The 4,770-nt window shown below is 40.1% G+C and overlaps 1 long non-coding RNA gene across 1 annotated transcript; it reads left to right on the top strand.

Moving 5' to 3' along the window:
- The first annotated feature begins 626 nt into the window (after nucleotides 1–626).
- LOC120691856 lies at nucleotides 627–1,426 on the top strand. The gene is made up of 3 exons (XR_005682391.1): nucleotides 627–838; nucleotides 923–1,173; nucleotides 1,266–1,426. It is a non-coding gene; the product is annotated as an uncharacterized LOC120691856 (long non-coding RNA).
- Nucleotides 1,427–4,770: the final 3,344 nt, after the last annotated feature.

Raw genomic sequence — 4,770 nt, 5'->3', positions numbered from 1 at the left:
CAAGGGGAGTGAGGAGGGAGAAGAACGTGTTAAGACTTATAGAGCTGACTTGGGTCAAATCACGATTGGTAACTTAACAACAATGAAATCAAAATTGGGGTATCGGTCCAAGGAGTACATGTACTACAAGAGGAGAAGTGCCGAAGCTCTTGCGCAAGCAACACTTAATGAGATCGAGTTCGATTATGATGTAGAAATAATGATAAAGAGTAACAAGGAAAAGAGGAAGGTCAGAATAGTTTTGTCAAAGAATCCAATAGCAGACCCGTCTGTGGCCATAACACCAATAAAATCCAATAGAGTTTCCTCAGATCATCATGAAGAAGAAGAAGTGCAAGAATCTGAATTAGATGCATACAAAGATTGGCTAGCTTATATGCATACAAGGAACCAAGCCATGGGTGAGTTATGGTAAAGCCCAATATATATATATATATATATATATATATATATATATATATATATATATATATATATATATATATATATATATATATATATTTACACATGGATTTTGCAATTCACTCATGACTGATATTATGGATCCTTTTTCAGAGTTTCAAGACATATACAGGGAGGACACAATCAAGACATACCAAGAATGGTTGGGTGTTGAAGGGAAACTTGATGACATCAGTAATATCCCTCTCCTAATTGTCAAACAAATTACCATTCTTTGTCAGACTTCAAATTATGCTAGCTCATCATGTGACAAAATTGTCTGCAGATGCGTATTTGAATCCTACCATTCATATACATTCCAGTCAAGACAGCAACCCAACACCTCCAGTGTAGCCACCATCTCATGCTCGGCGTTGGACACAGGGGCAAGGAAATGGTAACTTGTGTTTATTAGGAATTAATTGTGTATGCATATTATGTTGTTTAGTGTCTATTATTACATTTTGTTCCCATGGAATAGGCTCAGAAAATGGGCAGAAAAGGGGACGTGGTCCCCTAAAAGGCTTGAAGGCAATCTCCAAGAGAATCAAGGCGGGCAATCAGAAGATGAAAGTTGACTTCTCCAGACTTGGAGGACCAGTAGGTGATAACTACCGCTCATTCGTTGATGAAATAGTAATGTTTACAATGAAAAGGGCGCCACTCATTGGAGTGAAATCGTGGAAACAAGTCCATGAAGATGTAAATGAGTCAATAGCATCTGATATATTGGTAATCAAAATCTTTGCTTCTGTATACATTTCAATTTTAAACTAACATAACAACTCACATAGTATTTGCATGTTCTTGTAATTATATAACAGGCTAGGTGGGACATTGAGGATAATGATCATTCAAGGAGAATCATATGAGACATTGCTAAGGAGCGTTACAAAGGATGGCGTTCAACTTTCAGTGCTACGGCCAAGGCATACAACAGCTACCACCAGAGAATGCTACATAAGCCTAAAAAATTAGATATTGTTGAATGGCACTATCTATTGAAGTATTTTAGGACTGCAAAATTCCAGGTTTGTTGCACATTGTTACTATTACTGAACAAATACCAATTTCATAAAAATGGCTATGTCTGAGTCATTAAGATTATTGTTGAAATCTTGACATTCTATAGGTAAAGAGCATACCAAATTCTGGGATTCGAGCCCAACAAAGGACCAGACATTTGTCAGGCTCTAAGCCTTATGCTCAGCGCAGCTATAAGAAGGTAATAACTAGAGAAGCACATCTACAAGCTTTCTTGCTGGATGAATTACTAATTTATTATGTTCTTGGCATATCAGAGAGACCCATAAACTGGTGATGAGCCCAATGATATGGAACTTTGGTTTAAAACTCACACAAAGGATGGGCACTGGAAAGACCAACAATCTAGGGATGTCTACGTGAGTTCTCACTGAATTTGTACATACATTACTATATATAGTCCATGCAAATATAGAATGCATGCAATTTCTTGTTCAACTAACTCCTCCATCTGTACCTTGTAAATGTTAGGACGAAGCAAGCAGCCTTATTACTGAGGCGGAATCAAATGCAGAGGAAAACTTTGTTCCCCAAAAGGAAAAGAACGAGATTTTCCAGAAGGCATACAAGGCAGTCACAGAGTGCAAATCAACCAAGTTGCATGGTAATGGGTACCTGGCAAAAGACCCAACTAGAAGGCAGCTGCTGAATGCAGATCGCCAGGAATAAATTCGTAGGGAGGAGCAACAGCATCAGGAACACATCGTGCTCATGGAATCATTTGGGCAGCTACAGCAACAAATGTCAACATGGGAAGCTGACAGGGAAGCAGAAAGGAGAGAACATGCACGACAAATTGAAGAACTTAGCAATGCAAGGGAGGCTGATAAAGAAGAGCTTTGGCGAGAGTTCCTATCAATGATGCAAGCAGCAAATGGACAGGCACCACCTCAGTAGGTACTAGTCAAGCAAGTTATTGAATGACTTTCTTTCCATAGGTTCTATATCTAAATGTCTGTATCATTTCATAGATTGTTCTGCCAACAGCTGTCCAGCCAAACAATAATGTCACTGCATATGCAGAGGTGGCGGCGGCTGCATCAAACATGAGTAATGAAGAAGTACAGACAAACTCACCGAATGTGCTCTCTTCTAGTCAGGTTGTTCGTGAATTCACAACTTTTTACATCTATCATCAGATACAGAACAAAATCGAACCTAATTTTTTCCTTCCAAATTTTTTGTTCCAGGAGAAGCCTCAAAGCCACCCAGAGCAATCTGAAGTCGGTGGTAAAGCAAGGGCAGCTAGCATTCACACTACAAGAAGTAGTAAAGCTGGTGAAGCACATTCCGTCCCGCCCGCGACATACGTTTCATCACAACAGCTACAGGAAAAGGCTGCAAATAGGAGACGACAAAACGCCAAGAAGACAGGAGGTGAAATTTTTGTACTGTACCTGCTGTGAATGTTTCTATTTCAACTGTCAAAGTGTTTATAGTTGTGTTAATTATTTGCTGTCATTTTGATAATTTTATGATTCGCAATGAAACTTTGGTTTGATACATGCTGTTGTTGCACCCTTTCCATTATTATAGATTATTTGATGCTTACAAATGCTATTAATTCTTTTCAGGAAACTAAGCCATTTAGAATGGAGCAAACAGGTGATGGGACCTTCTTGAAGTCACTCTTAGCTGATCAAGTGATGGGATCATCTTGAAGTCATGCCAATAATGTGTTGAAACTATGTCCTGTTGAAAACTTATTAATATTATCAGTGAATGGTTGAATGGTTGAATGTTGCTATGTGTTGCTACATGCTGTTGTTGAACTGAATTTATCAGTGAATGGTTGAATGTTGTTTCATGAATTATAAATGCATAATTATTATTGATCCTATATTTTAATGTTTTAAATTATTGCTGCTACAAAAATGAGCGTGGCAGAATAGACATATGGCGACCTACAAATCTATGGCAACAATACCTTTTGTTGCAAAAGAGAATTCATCCTATCGCAACCCATATTTTTCGATGTCACAAAGGCTCGTGGCAATAGTAAGTTCCACTTGTAGCAACCCTGTATTATAGTGGTAATAGATACATGAACTTTTGGCAACCAAAACATTTTCGAAGCAACAACGTAGGAAACATCTTACAACTATTCAAACTAGGTGGCATTAGCGTGCTCCACCTATTGCCTCCAACCTATATATTTTGGTGGTAATAGAATGTTCCACCTATAACAACCATCCCTGCTGCGTGGCAATAGAGGACACCACCTATAGCACCGTAATCAACTTCGTGGTAATAGAGGGAACCACATATAGCAACCAAACAACTTTCGTGGCAATAGATCACACCACCTATAGCACCGAAATCAACTTCGTGGTAATAGAGGGAACCACATATTGCACCCAAAACACTTTCGTGGCAATAGAGGTGCTTCCCCCTATAGCAACCACAACTAGAGTGTAACAATACAATACTTTGCAATGCAAGATTTTACAAATTGCAACGCATTGGGTACGATGCAATTGCACCTATGGCAACAGCAGATGCGTCGCAATATGATAATTTCCAACCAACACGAGCGAGCCCGTAGATGCTAGTTGCAATGCCTCATTGTGTTGCAATAGAAAAACTAATGCAACATAAAAAAGACATGCATCACTACAGGCTAATGTAGCGCGACATATAGCTGCATTTTTTACAAAACAAATTGGTTGCAATTGCGGCTATTGCAACCAAATATGGCATATTGCAACACATTTCGTGCGTTGTATTAGGGGGGAAAATCTAGTAGTGTGTGTACCTGCTCCTCAAGATGCCAAGCAACACAGGAGTACTTTCATTACGTGGAGACCTCCTCAAGTCCTTCGAGTGCGACAAGGAAGCAATAGATCATGCTGCCACAATTTGGGTCCCCAGCTCTGTCAGCGAAATACTTGCTGCTGCTAATGAACTCTCACTCAAGGAGTCGATGCCTTCCAAGAGGCCAAGCCAGTCATTGGTTAAACCAACTAGTGATGTGGGCACCAAGACCATCCAGCTACAAGAGGGAGACGACTCCAAAACCACCATCATCGGAGCAGGACTGGGCGACAAATAGAAACTCGAGCTCATCAACTTCCTTAGGGCCAACCAAGACGTATTCTGCACGCCTTGATCTTCTTGGTGTGGTCACTCCATTGCATTCTAAGAGCTGGCTAGCAAAGGGATCATGATAGGTCTTCCGCAGCTCATCTTCTTGGTGTGGTCACTCCATTGCATTCTGCACGCCTTGATCTTCCGGTTCCGTGTAACTCTCTCTGATGTCTCCAGTATCTTCACCGGATGCTCGGT

The sequence above is a fragment of the Panicum virgatum genome, chromosome 9N, assembly GCF_016808335.1.
Source record: "Panicum virgatum strain AP13 chromosome 9N, P.virgatum_v5, whole genome shotgun sequence".
Lineage (NCBI taxonomy): Eukaryota > Viridiplantae > Streptophyta > Magnoliopsida > Poales > Poaceae > Panicum > Panicum virgatum.
The sequence above is the reverse complement of the archived record's forward strand: the minus strand, read 5'-3'. Positions and strand labels throughout refer to the sequence as shown.